We start from the raw sequence: 17,415 nt of genomic DNA, 5'->3' as shown, positions 1-17,415 counted from the left end.
ACATTTTACTAAGAATGCTTCTTAATCCCTCTTCTAATTTTCGAGATTAAGACCTTCCCTCTCCTTAACTAGAACTCCTAACTAGCTAAACAACTAGTAGTTAGTTAGTTAACTAACTCTATCTCTAAGCAACCACCCAAGCAAGTGGCTAGACAAGATCACATCACTTAAACTCACATCCCATCACAAGCTAGTCTAGGTTTTGTCCCCTTATCCTCTTCCACCATTTCCTCCTTCATAATCACGAAATTTACTCTTCATTTTACCCTCAATTTATCAGCCAAAACTCCAGGGAATTACTCTCAACCTTCATCTCATTTTCAGCCACAAGAACTTCCTTCCAAAGCCATCAAAACCATGAACTAAAGGGTTGTTGTCCCTTTTGTGTTTCAGTCACCATATCACCCATCTACACCTTCCTTTTGCTTGATATTTTTACCACCAAATACCCCTGGAAGTTAATTGTTATGCTACTCAAAATTATAGATTCAAAACAGTGAGTAAACTACCCTTTTTCTTGCTCTTTTCCTGTGAAGTTTTCATGACAACAACATAGCCAAAACAGTGGCTGTTTTGGAGCATCAAACCAACACCCAAAAGTTCTTCATCTTCAACCTTCCATTCTTCAAGTATTCACGGACAGTTTTGACCATCTTAAATGTAATATCTTTAAAAACTATACAATATTCAAATATTTCAAGTTTATACCTTTCTAAGGACTACTCGCACACGTTCATACGATTTTTCTACAATTTATGGCGATTTTTATAAAATTGTCTGTCATTTCAGAAGTGATTTCGGACGAGTCTGTGAAGATGTTCATTTTCACACTAGTTTGAGACCACTAAAAATCATAATAAAAATTAGGAACAAAGTAGACTCATTTTATAAATGCTCAGAGGTGACGGATTCAGTTTTTGACTTACGATGATTTTTCTATGAGTTTTCTAAACACAGGGACAGTAAAGGGTAAAACTGTCAAAAGTGGTTTATAGATTTATTAAATACTTCTAACGTTTTTGAGCAATGTTTATACATTAAGGAAGTAAAAACACAATCATTTAAATATTTTTAATTGCAATTTTTACAAAAGTGATAAGTACAAAAAGGTCTTTAGTATCAAACTTAAGGATTATTTCATGCAAAGTTTCTAATAAAAATGTAAGAATATGAACAACAATTACGAAACATACCAAATCATCTTTTAGAATTTATACATATATATAACCATTTACATATATATGTTTTGTTTATGAACGTGTCTTCTGCATCAAAAGTATACAAATATAGTTTACGAAACTCTACTCCATTTGTATCCTATTGAGCAAAGGCTAAAATATTATCAAAAGCATATCTAAATATTTCACGTTGTTTTTCATAGCTATCCCGGTCTTAGGGGATGATCATTTATACAAACATTTTCAGCACAAAAACACGTAAACTCGTTGAACAAATTTAGTGAGTTTTGTCTTCACGGTACCTTATAAAGTACATACGAAAGTCCTATTAAATATAAATAGAGTCTCTTGTAGGGAGAGCGTGATAGTTGTCTATAGATCTATACTGGGATCGACAATCCCGCACCTTAGTTGCTTGCAACAGCTAGACCAGCAGGTCTAGGGGTGACAAATGTCATAACGAAATCGGCACCTGAAGAACGTTGTGAACAAGGCAGTCTAGGTCAATCAAGCATGGTTATAAGATAAAAATTAAAACTCACATAAAACAACAATGACACTTTTAGTTTATGCAAAGACAGTCTTCAAACAGTTTTATATACAAACAAAACTGCATAACATCATTTTAAGTAGGAAAATTACTTATACGCTTCGGTCTTGGTTCATTTAAGGCCACATCTCATTTTAGGGAAAATATAGGATTTTCCGGAAAACAAACATTACTACATTTCATAGAAAAGGTTTACAAATATACATACAAATGCTTATGAACTCACCAACGTAAATGTTGATACTCTCTTTTCAAATAACTTGTATTCTCAGGAAATCAGTAAATTAGGTAACAACTGGCTTTGAGGATGGGACGCTTAGGCGTCTAAACAAATCTTTTGACAACATATTATAATTGATATTTTGAAACATGTAATACGTACAAATGATGTAACTTTTTCAATTATATATATGTTGGTTGTGTTTGCTTTGAATATTTATACTCAACTGTTATGATACACTACATGATAGTCACCCGTCCCTGGACGTTGCTGCCATCCTGGTTTGGGGGTGTGACACTACACTCTTGGGAAGATAGAAGTTTTCAGTACTTAGAACATAATGTACTTTCATGGTTATATCATCACTTGGCATGATCGCCATTCTGAAGTTCAAAAAAATTTCTCCCTTACTGGGGTGTAGTCCTCAGGTTGGTTCTTAGAAGGCTCAGATCGTTTTCGGATTCGTACTTCTTAATGGTTGGCTTTTGGGGGTTTTCAGGATCATCGGATGTATCGGCTATGTTCTGGCCTCTATTGGTTACGTGGTATCTATCCCGACCTAGTGCAAAATGGACCTGCACTTCTAACTCTTGAGGTGTCTCTAACGGAAACTCTCAAGGTTGGTATGATAAGGGATTTTACCAGACAATGCTTAGAAAATTTAAATTTTCATTATCGTCTAATAGATGTTTGCACAGTATGATTCTTAATCGGAAAGAATCATGCTCTCATTCTTAATCGGAAAGGCTAACTTCGCCCTTAGGGACCTTTGAAAGGGTGGGCTAATTCAGGAGGTGGTTCTACTATCTCATTGGAGGTGGTATTCTTTGGAACACCTAGTAGCCCAACAATTCTCTAAGACATACTCTATACTCTAAGGTGTCGGCTCCCTCCATATCGTAGGAAGCGTGTGTTCTTGTATAACCCATCGACTAACACCTAGACTAGTGTCGAGTCTGCAATCTCTTTATGATCTGGGTTATAAGGCTTAACGCAACATACTGATGTGTGTGAAACGAACTAGTTTTAATCCTACTAACTTAAACACAAAATAAACACACGAAAGGCAGTGTACCTATCGATTAGTAATATAGTTCAAGCAAGTAGGGTATCGAAAACAGGGAACGGTAAACAATTAAAATAAATGCTAATATTATCTAAATAAAACAAATAACAAAAAGGGGGTTTTCTCTAGTTTTGCAAGACTAGAAACTTAAACAATTAACTAAAACTTAAACTAAGAAACTAAGAGCTAAGAAAATAAAAATCAACTAAATTCAATAATAAAGAGGATTTCTGTTTAGGTTAGACTCATTTGTTCTCATGGATGATTTCAATGTATCGGATTAATTCTTCATTGGCTACCGACTAAGATGATTAGTTTCACGTTCGCTATTACTAATCCTTAGGAAACAAATTAACTCAAGCAGTGGCCAGTTGTCTAAATTAACGGATTTCCTAGTTATTGATTCGGGTTAAATAAGACTTGCAATAGTTAATTAAATTCGCCCTTCAATTAACCTCTTACTGATGTTCATCAAACAAGCTCACACATTAACTTACCTATCTTCTAATTAATTCTAGTTTCACATTCGTTATTCCTAGACATACAACTATGTGGTCACAATAAATCATATGAAATTAATAACTAAGAGATGTTCATACAACTTAATTACTGATTTATTAATAGAAGAATAGTTATTGTTAACACATAAGGTTCTTTAACAAGCTTAATAAAACATAATCACCAATTAAAATTAATCCTACTCAAATAATCAATCCATGTTCACAAAATTGTCTACCCTAACAGAAGAATAAATTTTTAGCTCATGATTGCAGTAAACATAAACTCAAAAACGAAATTAAAGTATGTAAACATGATTCAAATCAAAAAGTTACTAAGAATAAACCAAAATTGTCTTGATTCTCTTCACAATTGAATGTAGGGTTGATTCTTCAGTTCCTCACGACCTAGCAGCACTTCTAATCGTTTCTCAGCCTCCTAGGGTTTCTCTCCATGCTAGGGTATCGATCTGAAAGTCCCTTTATATAGATTTTCACAAAACAGAGGCTACTCGGCGAGTCCAGTGACCTACTCGCCGAGTACATCACTTAAAACCCGTGTACGGCAAGTCAGCGCGTCCAGAATCGCGAAAGTTCGATACAACTCGCCGAGTAATCGACCCTACTCGCCGAGTACGTTTCGAATCAGAAATTTCTCAAAACACGAAAGTCGTCCAAAATTGTGTCTACTTTTTAGAACATTTTAAATCTCGTCAATCGGAGTTATGGTTCATGAGATATGGCCAAAACACTGACAAGGGGTCAAGTTGTTCAGCAACATCCTTCTTTCTTCAAAATCCAAGATCCAAGCCTCCAATCGCTAGTTCCGCTTCATTTTCCTTTCGAGCATGTAATTGTTGCTGAAAATTGAAATTATAAACTAATTAAGCACCTTTTGTTCATTAAATGAGATAAAATCAACATAAAGTATTAAGATAATGCATGAATTTTATAACTAAATATGTCCATATCAATACCATTATACTTTATTCAAGTATTCTTGGTTGCGGAGGTGGTCATGTGGTTCTTGGCATCCTAGTATTAACTTTGGAGAGCGCAGTTTATCGTTTATAGGGCAACGGTGACTTCTCTCGCATGAGGAGGCGATGTGTCCTATGCACTACTCGTCTGTAATTGGATGAACGAAGTGCCTGAGTAGTGCGAGTATTACTTGCAACTGCTCTTCCAGTGTTTCTGAGTTTTCTCGATCTAGATTAAATCTATAGAGTATAGGGTTCCGTTACTCAGAACATCTGATTTTTCTCATCCACTTCTCTCAGAGTTTAACCTGTCATAACTTTCAGGTTTTCTAGGATCTTTGCTGAGATGCTTAACTCGTGGGGTTTACACGTGAATGGATGGTCATAGTCAACGTTTGACTCTTACGACTCGAGTTACTTTTCCTAACCGAGGGTGTTAGATACTATGTTGGCTCAACCGGGATGACGACAAATTTTGGATTTGTGGTCATTTTAGTAGCTCAACCCGCATCAGTTTTCTTAACTCCAACTCCTTTTCTACGGGGGAAAGGATGAAGGGTCGTATTATACGGTTCGTGGTAGAGCTCATACTCGGCTTAATCACTAATACTCGGTGTATGCAAGTTGTATATAATTAAGATCGACGGGATGTTCAGTTGTGTGGCCCCACCCCAGACCCACAACCCAACGTGGAACAGGGAGTAGGGAGGAAGCACACATCTTAAATCTTATTGATCTAAATTATATAATACTCTAATGCATATACTCAGTAGTAGCAAGTTAATCCCATGAGTTCTTTGTCTTGATTCACGAACCTGATTGTGAGGTGCTAAGGGTCTTTCTGGGGGATCTACTAAGTAGGCCTCGGGCGGTTATTGTCTTCTGGGATACCTGTAGTGCCTTTCGCTTCAGGTTCTATCTGTCTAAGGAGGGGTTGGTTAACAGCGTGTGGTACCCTTCTCCTGGGTACTTCGGAAGGCTTGGATAAGAGGGACGACTGACGGTTCGCATTAGGTTTTCTTATTAGTTTCGGAAGAATCTTTATTTGACGCATAAGCTATGGTGAAAGTTCTCTTTACACAGCACTAGGAATTTTCACATGGTCGCACCAAGTCGAACCATGATTGACAGCAGTGTCGAATTTAACAAACATTGACATGATATGGAATGAAGATCGATAGGACCATGTGCTGAACAGGGCACACAAGTTCTCAGCGTCTCGAGTTTCGTCCATGGTATCACTATCGCGGATACTTGGACCGATAGAATTGACGCGGAACTCTAGGGGGTCCTGTTGTTTTGGAATAATGTACTTTTCATGAATGGATTTCTCATGAGGCCTCCCTATAACTGTCTAGTATATACTAGTCATGTATAATTAAGATTAAAAGGACTGTTGACTGAGCAACTCCGCCCTAAATCCACAACCAAACAAGGAACAGGAGATGAGGCAGCATCACTCACTCTAGGTCTATCAATCTTAATTATAGATGGCCTTAATGTATATATCAAGCTATCATAGTTTTACCTAACGGATTTTTGAATTTTACAACAGTGCTGCGACTTTCTCCTTAACGAGAGAGTAATTAAAACTTGAATTAATCATTTAATGTTTTATTACTATTTATAATTAATATAATAATAAATTACTTATTCCAATTTATTACTCAAATAATAAATCAACTGCTTTCTCCAAAATCATCCTGTCTAGTTGCTAGTCTTGAGGACAACCCAAAATGAGTGTGTTACTATCAATTTAAGTATATACCAATTATAGTTAGGGGCTTAGACACCTAATCCAATAGTCTCCCACTTGGATAACTCTAATAATTATAACTGTCAGTATATTCTTCAAAACTGATTAGCAAATTGTAGCTCTCAAAGCTATTGACGAACTTTGACCTAGTCAATTACGTGTCTTAAGATAACTGATCATATAATCCTCCGCTATGCAAGATTTCATACGGACAAATGACATGGAACATAATCAATCTCATTGTCCAAAACTTTGTTTCCCGATTTCCGATTTGTAATGACAAAGAACTACTAATCAAACACATCAATTAACTCATGGTCGGGCCTGACACTATAAGTCAACACCTAATCATCGAGGGTCCCAAGATATCACTTTTCGTGTTAGGGCAAAAGGAATAGATAAATTTTGACTTATATGCTTGTACTATTTACTCACTAAATCATACACAACAATACGTTTTATAACATCAAGTTATTGATGCGTTAACATATCATCAATGCACAACTGATTCGTAAACTACAATTCATATATCTCCATTTAAAGATTATAAGATATTATCGTCTCAGAATTACTCGTGATAAATTCCATGAAGCAATTCTCTAAGTGTTTAAATTTTCCATTTCAAAGTACTCATGAATATTTCAGCAAAACTATTGATATGTCTAAAACTCCTTTAGACAATCTACAGTCTGATTCATGACAATCTTAATTCACTACTTACTTCCAAAAGTATGATCGACTGTGGATGTTTGAATAATCTAATTATTCGGGAAGTAAAACATACAAAATTGAAACACAATAATAAACGATTAACAAAAGATAGTAAACAATACTCATAAATAATTCTCCATTACTTAATCATCAAAAGTCAACTACATTTACTTTGTTACAAGTTTCTAAAAATAACTATGTGACTACTAAAACTAATGTCATCTTTCAGACCAATGCTCCTAACATGCTGAACGTGCTTAACCCTATTTAGACCCTTTATGAGGGGATTTTCAGGATTCTCTTCAGATGATACCCTCTTCACTACGAGGTGTCCTTTTACTCTATGTCTGATGAAATGGTATTTTATGTTGATATGTATCGATCTGTGATGATCTCTTGGTTCCTTGGTTAAGGCAACCACCCCTTCATTATCACATAAAATCTCCATTGGCTCCTTTATGGCCGGTACAACTCCAAGGTCTCCGATGAAGTTCTTCAACCAAATAGCCTCCTTTGATGCTTTGCTTGCTGCTATATCCTTTGATTCATAGGTAGAATCAGCCACCATCTCTTGTTTTGAACTTTTCCAGATTACCGCTCCTCCATTAAAGATAAACACCCAGCCAGATTAAGAACATAAATTGTCTATGTCTTTTTGGAAGCTGGCTTCACTATACCTCGTAACTCTCAACGTATCACTGCCACCAAGCACAAGGATCCAGTCCTTATTTCTTCGCAGATACTTGAGAATATTCTTTATTGCTATCCAATGAACTCTACCTGGATTTCCCTGATATTACCTAACCATGCTCAAAGCAAAAGCCATATCATGGCGATTACATGTCATAGCATACATGATCGATCCAACGGCGAAATCATATTGAACACAACTCATTTCTACTATCTCTGCATCAATACTCGGACTCTGAGTCTTACTCAGTTTGGTATTACTCTGAATATGCAACTCTCCTTTCTTGGAATTCTCAATGTTAAAACGTTTTAACACCTTATCCAAGTATGTACTTTGACTATGTCTAATTAAACTTTTTTTCCTGTCTCTCAAAATGCTTATCCCTAGAATATAAGCAACTTCTCCCAGACCCCTCATAGCGAAATACTTTCCAAACCAAGACTTAACCTCATGCAAAGTTGAAATGTTGTTTCCTATAAGAAGTATGTCATCAACATACAGTACTAGGAAAGTTACTATACTCCACTAGGTTTGACATATACAAGATTTATCTTCACTTCTAGAGAAGCCAAAACCACGTTCTATTCTCTTTTCCATCGCCAAACGCCTTGCTTCTTTTTCAATTTTCGGGTTATAAATCAAAGCACCCGTACGTTGAGATCTGGGCATAGAGAAACTAATTGATTAAAAATAAACTAATCCCCGAAAACTATGCCAAAATTTGGTGGTTGTGGAGACCAACAAAATTAAAAAATCTAAAAATTTTACACTAAAATAGTGTATAATGGTAAAGGGGTCAAATTCGAGGAGATTGGTTCAATTTTATAACTCTATGCAAGTCTCTTTGTAAAAATACTTGTAAAATGACAATAAAAGTATAAATGGGGGTTTTGGTCTTTTAAAATACTTGAAATAAAACTAGAGTTAAACTAAGATTTAAATGCACAATTCAATAAAAACAAGAGTTTTATATAAAATCAAAAAGAGAAAGATGGTTTACTTAAGGTTTCCTCACTTTGAATTTTGATGAACATATTATTAGAATCTAATGGTGCAAAACTTGTTTTAAATCCTTAATTTGGCTATAGTAATCCAAGAAGATTGAGATTACCTAGACTTTTCTTAATTTTTAAAATGGTTAGAGAAGCTCATAACAATTTCCTTAGTCAAAGTCACAATTTCCATTAAGCATGTAATTAGTTAAAGTCAACTAGCATTAAGAACCAAAAACTCACCAAATCAAGATAAGTCAAATGTTTTCACTTCCATGTTGGAGAAAATATTTTTATGATTGTGTGAAGTAAAATTAACACAACAATCACTTGTTGCTTGCTACTTTGAGGATCATTTACTTAATCAAGAAATTAGCCAACTAATCACCACAAGGGCATTTAAACTCATAAATAAAAACATACAAGTAGTAATAAGATGTTAATACACAAAACATTCTCATAAAGATTCAAGAACAAGTTCATGGAGTCTTCAACATTCAACAAACATTCAAAGGATTTTAGAAAAGTCAATTAAGTTTAGTTTAGCCAAGCATGGCTAAACTTAAGAAAACTAAGTAAGAAAAGATTGTACCAAACACATAACAAGATTTAGATATGAAAAGGTGATGTTCTTCAAGTCTTTTTGGTATTCAAAGTCTTCAAAATCTCCACAGAAAGTGCTCCAAAATCGGATGTGAAGAAGCATGGAAAAGTGGCACACCAACCTTCCCCATATAGGTCAATACAAGAATTTTCGGAAATGCCCCTGCAAGGCTTTGGACGACCCACGTGCTGAGTTGGGTTCTTTTGTGATTTGGGCTTCCAATGACTTAGCCCACTAGCCCAGTTCAATTTTGATAAGCTTCTAGCCCATTTTTCTTCAAGTTCTATTTATTTTAGCCCAAGATGACTTCTCCAAATGATCCATAGCTCACGTAATCACCCGATCATTATTCTCCGCACGCTCGAACATTCTTCCATTAATATGGTTCAGTCTCTTGATCAAATTTTAACCGTAATGGTTACAATTGTAGTTGACAAAATGTTCATGGATTAACAGTCATAAATTAGTTATGATTGAAGCAAACATGACTAGATAGGTCCTCTAACAACATAAACTCAGTAAAACTATAAACCTCAACAATAAAATTAAAAAAAATGAAAACATCCAAATCATAAAATATAAAACAAAACTTCAAAGCTTCAATGCATCCATGAAAAAGTAAAAGGGTTTTAGCCTATGATCCAAAAATCTAAACATAAAGAAATCAAATATAGAGTGCTAAACATAATTAAAATAGCTAATCGAATGATTCTCTAATGAACAATCTTCCAAATCTTTAGATATTCGGCTTAGTAGGATCCTCAAGCTTTCGAAACATCTTCTTAGGGTTTATGGTCGCTCAAATACAAATGCCTCTTTAGAATAATGATTATATGATAATTAGGTCAAAATTGGAAGTCATAATGATAAAAACTTCTGATGGCTTACAACGTCACGGCGAAGAACGTGTCATATATATCCTAGTTCCCCCGTATTCCTCAAGTAACTCCACCTCTGTGGCATGTGGCATGTACTCATGGTGCACCATAATGCGTAAATTGATTTTCTAGTAATTGATTTACCTTTCAGAAATTTGGTCTAGAAATCTAGCAATCAACTCCAATGTCATTCCTCTTTAACCAACAATAATGTTAAAATGCAAATAAAAAATTTTCAACAATATATGCACCTTTTATTTTCTTAATTTGTATTATAATTTATTATAAATTTGTTTGATATTGCACAAGTGATATGTATAGAATAGACAATATCACCATAACTAATACACAATTAGCGACTCCTATATTATGGTTAATCAATATTATACTAATAATCTTGCATTTAATCAAACATAAAGAATCACAATAGAAGCTACAATTAAGTGCTTGATATTTAATTGTAGAAAATTCCATTTTTTAGTAATTATCAGTGTTGCAAAAGTCGGTTTCCTAATTATCACTATATATATATATATATATATATATATATATATATATATATATATATATATATATATATAGTTAGGTTCAAATGTTTCTACTATCTATTATGTGTATGTAGAATTGATTCTGGACCAATCATTTTAGTTATTTTAAGAAAGTAATTAATGTATATTAAATATTGGAGATTTAATTAATACTATAGAAGACCATGTGGTTTCCTAATACTACATATATATATATATATATATATATATATATATATATATATATATATATATATATATATATATATATATATATATATATATATATATATATATATATATATATATATTGACGAATTATACATATATTAATTCACAAGAGGGTTGGGGAAATTTATTGTTATTTGGACTTTGGCCACAAGTTTCTGCCGGTTTACCACAATTGCCACCTAATTTTTTTGAATTTTACACTTAACTCCTTGAACATTTTTTATATACTTTTTGATCTTCAGATTTTGGGTACACGTATTTTATAAGTTAGCATTTTGCTCCCTACACCACACGTGTTTTACATCTGCTTCCTCCACCGTTTTCTCAGCCAATCATCTGCGTCACCGCCATACATATGGATTAAATCCATTCTCCACTGTCTTCTCCTTCCCTCGAAACCCTTCGGTTCCCACCCGGCGCAGATTTGTTACGTGGCCAATATTGATGGCGGTCGACGGTTGACGATCATCATTGTGACTGACGTTGGAGCTGTTGCTGGTGATCGATGACTGCTGAAGGAGCAGCAGTCAGAGACCGTTTGGTGGTGGTTCTTTGGATCAGGGCGCCGACGACATCATCGATTTCCTCTTTTCTTAACGGTTCTACGTTTCCTTCACTGCTTCTCCTATCAGTTTCCGTTCTTTCTCTGGGAATCAATTTAAGGTTCGTTTTCGATTATTCATTTTCTTTCTTTTCTAGCTTTCAAAAAACACTGGATTTTGTTTCGTTTTTCAGGTGTTTGACGGGATGAGGTTGCAGGAACAGCTGTGTGTGTTCATGATTATTAGAGAAATTTGAAGAAATGGACGAAGCGCACCAGGTGTTTGTTAAAATGACTATTTAAAATCTGGGTTTGAAATCAATAAATGGTAAAGTATTCTTATCAATTTCAGCCATCTTGCTCCACCAACTAAAATTTATCATCCATTTGCAAATTTAGCTTTCAAAGTTTACATTCTCTTATCATAATATGTTTGTTTATTTGAAGACTAATATGCCCTCAAAAAGGTAATATGCATAAACCATGATCACCTTACCAAAACCATATCTAAAAATTTCTCTACATATTTCCTAACAATATGTATACATATATCCTACAAACTTATGTAGGAAATGCAATTTATAAAGCAAGGGAGCTTTACACCTGAGAAGCTTGATGCTTTAGTTTCTGTGTTAAAATTGGTGGGAACAGGACAAATGGGACCTTCATGAAGAAGTATATGTATTGAAAATGCTAGACTTTCATATAATATTACTTATAAAATTATATACAATAGTTCTGCTTAATATATAAAAAACCTTACTGCGCGTTTATAACAATTTCAGCCGACCATTGCCCTTGCTTCCTTTTATTGTATCTATATTGTTTTCGTTCCATGGATGATTTGCAAATGAAATTATTGAATTTAATTTTTTTATATCTTATTTTTTAGGAAAATAACTTAAGGGTTATATGCAAGAAACAGCATCATACTTCTGTTATAATTTTGATTTTTCACCCACATAAATGATTGTTAGTATTATGGATCGCCTGACTTGCTGCCTCGCTTCCCGTAAATTATTTTTCTCACAACAAAACCATCGGCCGCAGGGGAAATATTGTTAGTGTGTGTTGAAAGGTATGTGGTAGCATAATCATTTGTGTTTTTTTTTTTTAAAGTTGTTCTAGCAAGTTGTTAGAATTTGTTATCAATAGATTAATCGTTTATGAACCGTTCAGTGATGTGTTTTTATTTTCTTTTCTATCAAAATATTGACTTTTGAGTTTACTAAAACACCATCACTTTTATAAATTTTGTTCTAGACAATATATAGTAGTTAATATATTACATGATTTTTTTTAGGGATTAGGACAAGGATAATAACAGACAAAAAGACTATTCTGCCCGTTTCAGTAATATATTGGCCAGCAGGTTTGAAAAAAATGTACATTTCTTTATGGTTTGGTAGTTTCATCTTTATATTTTTTAAGAATTACATTTAAAAAAATTAAAATAGGATGCTATATTAAGCAAATAAGCAAAACAACCTTGCTATTTATCTCATTTTAATTTAACCTTTCACTTTGCTTGTGTGATTTCAGGATGATAGATGCGGTTGGGGAGATTATGAAAGGATTAAGATGTTGCATCGGCCGACCTTTACCAATTAATGTATTTAAAAATGATTGTTCATTTGAATATGGGTAGATAACAACAGTATACTGTAAGGGAGAAGGCATGGAGATTTCAGTGATTCAAATAGATAATCTAATCTCAGATCAACTTAATACCATAGCAAGTAAAAACAATATCCAAACCAGCGCCAACGGCGCGACGAAATTCCTTCTAGTTTAAAATAGAAGACCATTTGGTTTCCTAATTAAGTCGAGCCGACAAAAAACAAAAGAGTTTAACAATACTTATGGTGGGTCAGTCGAACCAATAAAAACTGACTGGTTTGCAAAAAAAAAAAAACAAAAAAGGAAAAAAGAAAGCAAATGTATTTAACTTTATCGGTCAAGTCTTTTCTAATTTTAAACAACTACTTGCAACATCCACAAATATGGAAAAAATTATCTATTGTTTTCAAGTTTCCTTATCACCTTTCACTATTGATTTTTATAGGATTAAACAACTATATCTCTCTCATATATCTCTCTCATGTAACTCTTATGTGGGATAAGTTCGATAAACATTAACACTTTGCTTTGCAAATTTAAGCGTAAGCCTCCAGCTATTTATTTATTGCTTATTTTGTCCGATCTATCCTAATAAATACGAATAATTTTGTCACATGTGCTTCTCTCATTCAATTTGTCACATGTCATTTTGTCATAATTTAGAGATATATTTATTTTTCACTTGTCATTTATTTTATTTTCCATTTCTAATATATTATTAATTAGTTTCCATAAATTAAACCTACCATAATGATATTAATTTCAAGTTTTAAATTTTAAATTTCAATTTCAATTTTAAATAAATTTACAGTTTAAACCTTTGTGTTTAACATTTTGTTATAATTAACCTGTTTAGTATACGGATCTGATAACTAAATAATAATTTTAATTTATTTATTTTTTGCATGTCTTTTTTCTCATAATTTTTATTTATTTCAAATTTCAAATCCAAATAAAATTTTCTCATTTAGTCGTTTATATTTAACATTTTGTTTTAATCAACCCGTATAATATACGGGTTTTACAACTAGTATTATACGGTATATAATAAATTTTTCATAAGATAAGTCCTAAGAGTTTTCTATATGTATACTAAATAAAATTAAAATTTCAAATAAGGTCCTAAAGTCTACCTTCTTGTAATCTAGATTTCTTCTTTTCATATTTTAAAAAGGGAAAATACAAATCTAGCAATAATTGCTAATTACTTATGAAATAATAGCAAAAAAACCTCTTATCCAAAAATAGTCCACAAAAGAGTAGTCAACCTATAGTTGACTACGGTCAATTGCAGTTGACTAATGTCAACGGGTGTTGACTACTCTTTTGTGGTAATTCGTCTACTGTTTCGTGTTTTATATAATTTTTTTTTTCATTTCTAAGATACAAAACCGTAGGGTTTTTAAAACCTATGGTTTCCTCTCGTTTTAGTTACGGTTTCCCAAACCGTAGCCTACGTTTTTTGGAAAAAAATACGTGTTTTTTAAGTATACTGTTTTGAATTTTCAAAAAATTTTAACAAAATAATTGTTAAAATAATTTTACATCTTATAAACACTCTTTTTAATACTCTATATCATAAAAAATAAATAAATAAATAATAAAAAATCGTAGCTCTTTTGACAAAACAGTAGCCTTTAAAAAATACCGTATTTTTTTCCCCAAAACCGTAAGCTACGGTTTGGGAAACCGTAGCTAAAACGAGAAGAAACCGTAGATTTTAAAAAACCTACGGTTTTTTATCTTAGAAATGAAAAAAAAATTACAAAACACGAAATAATACACGGATTGGCGAAATAGTAGACGAATATAGAAACCTACGTTTCGTGGGCTATATTTGGACATTTACTAATTTTTGTTTGAAAATTGTTAATGACTTTCTTATTTTGGCTAGATTAGTAATTTCTCCTTTAAAATATTACACAGTATAACCTCAAGATAAATTTGAAAGAATTTGACAAGGTAGAATATGACATTTTTAAGACGTGCAAAAAAGGTTTTTCCCTCCATAGTCTTTGCAGTAATCTTCTTTTTAGTTTATTTTCAGGATTTTATATCAAAATTAAACTAAATACATCAACTAGGAATGCATAAAAAGTTGTGCTGTTTTCAAGTTTCCCTATAACTTTTCACCATTGATTTTTATAACATTAAACAAGTATATCTCTCTCGTGTAACTCTCTTACGTGGGATAAGTTTCATAGGCAGTAACTATTTGATTTACAAATTTAAGCGTAAACCTTTTACTATTTATTTATTTATTTTTAGCTTATTTTGTCCAATATTATATGTATACTAAATAAAATTAAAAATTTAGACGAGGTCCTAAAGTCTACCTTCATATATATGCTAGATACCTTACTTCATATATACAATATAACACAGGATAACCACGATAAAAATTTGAAAGAATTTGGTAAAACAGAACATGATCTTCTTAAGATGTGCAAAAAATGTGTTTTTACCTCCATACGTATTAATCATATTTTTAGTTTATTTTCCGGATTTTATATTAAAATTAAATTAAATACATCAAACCTAAAGTAAAAATATTAAAATGAACTTACATGAAATTTAGGGTGACTCTTCTTTGATAACCAATATATTGGTTTACAGACTACTTTGTCTTTAAAAGCAACGTGTTTGCAATAAATTTAATTAAATCAAGTATATATACGTTAGATTAATGCAATTAGTGACCCATATTAAATTATTGCATAATCGCTTATTCAACAAGGTAATTTATGTTCGAGACTCCTTACTTTATTTCCCAACATTCTTTAATTTCATTTTATAACTTCTATAAATATCGAAAGTATATCTCCAAACACTCATGTACATCTCTTTTTTACTATTTATCGATCTATTTTAAATAATCATGAAGTCTTTCGGTGTTCTAGTGACGGTCATGGTCATGTTTACAATGCTTGCAGGAAAAGTATATCCACAATCCAGGGATTGCAACATTCTTGATATTGAGCATTGTTTCCAGCATTAGAAGACCCTACTATACCACAATGGAAAAAATGTTGTGATGAATTCCAACAACATAGAAAGTGTCTTTGTTTTTACAAACAACACTACTTCAAATTAGGTGATACTGTTCGTGCTTGTCATATCGATTTCAATGACATTTGCTTGGCGTTATCTAAATAGTATGCTCTTGAAGTGTAAACTTTATCGTTTGTGTGGATGCCATCTATAATTGATTTATATATGTATAACACGACATCCATTAATGAATTATATAAGTTGCGTGTATTTAATAATATTCTACGGTTTCACATCCAATGTTAGATTTTCCTTGGGATACTTGTTTGTCCATGCATTTGCATAATACATGTACACAAGCACACCTGAAAACATGATGATTCAATTGTTATCAAATAACGATCGTTAAACTATTCTAGTTTCCAATTATTTAGTATGATTTGTTGATAGCAGGCGTCATAAATGAATCATATTTAATAAATTAAAATTTTTTTTTCGTTAAAAGGGAAATCTAAAATATATTGTTAGCTAGTATGAATGTGTTTATGTGAATAAACATAAGATCCAATAGGGATAGCGAACAACTTAGTCATAAGTCTAACAATCATCTAAGGAATTATGCAATTGTTTCACAACAATATCCGGGGGCGGACCTAAGAATTTTCCGAAGAGGGGACAATTTTTATTTTTTAACTATTTTATGGGGCGCAAATTTTTTTGATGAGTCAATATATAATTTTGAAAGGATAAAATATATTTTTTTGAAAAAAAAAACAATTTTTAATTATTTTTTTTTTTGTGGGGGCAACTGCCCCCACTCTAGGACCGCCCATGACTATATCCACTCAGAACGTTACCACAAACTTAATAGTTGAAAGGGAAAACCAATCATTATTTCATATGGTTAAAGATGATTCATACTATGATTCCAAACAGGTCATGGATTGTACCACAAAGACTGTTAAAAAAGTTGATGACCTTGTACCACGAGAGAATATTTGAGAAACATGGTCTGAAATATAAAGTGGGGACATACCGTCACTTTTGTATTTTAAAAGTCATGAGTTTTGACGCTTGTGTTCATTATGAAGCTCTCGATAAGTTAAAACGTATACTAAAGAGATGTTACTTGGTTGGATATCATGCAAGATCTTGTAGGTATTAATTTTACAAACATTCAGAAAACTAAGTGTTAATTACTCGAATGATAGTATTTCGATAAATGAAGATGATATCCAAAAAGACTAATAGGTACCATATTTATTTTGAAGAAATTCAAGAGTCAACAAACGAAAATATTTTGTATTATTTCTAACCATATTCATTTCGATGTCGTCTATTATGAGATTTATAATGATAATTATTAAAAACTGCTAATGATG

General features: G+C 32.6%; 1 long non-coding RNA gene across 3 annotated transcripts; it reads left to right on the top strand.

Annotated features, from left to right (window-relative positions):
• The first annotated feature begins 11,128 nt into the window (after positions 1–11,128).
• On the top strand, positions 11,129–13,150 carry LOC111882032 (uncharacterized). Of its 3 annotated transcripts, XR_008231374.1 has the most exons (5): positions 11,130–11,544; positions 11,617–11,750; positions 11,992–12,500; positions 12,726–12,794; positions 12,965–13,150. It is a non-coding gene; the product is annotated as an uncharacterized LOC111882032 (long non-coding RNA). The 3 variants fall into 3 exon arrangements; XR_008231373.1 differs by having other exon boundaries at positions 11,129–11,544; positions 11,617–12,500; positions 12,726–12,807; XR_008231372.1 differs by having other exon boundaries at positions 11,617–12,500.
• Positions 13,151–17,415: the final 4,265 nt, after the last annotated feature.

Source organism: Lactuca sativa, chromosome 4 (assembly GCF_002870075.4).
Source record: "Lactuca sativa cultivar Salinas chromosome 4, Lsat_Salinas_v11, whole genome shotgun sequence".
Taxonomy (NCBI): domain Eukaryota; kingdom Viridiplantae; phylum Streptophyta; class Magnoliopsida; order Asterales; family Asteraceae; genus Lactuca; species Lactuca sativa.
Note: the sequence above shows the minus strand (reverse complement) of the source record. Positions and strands in the feature narration are given on the sequence as shown.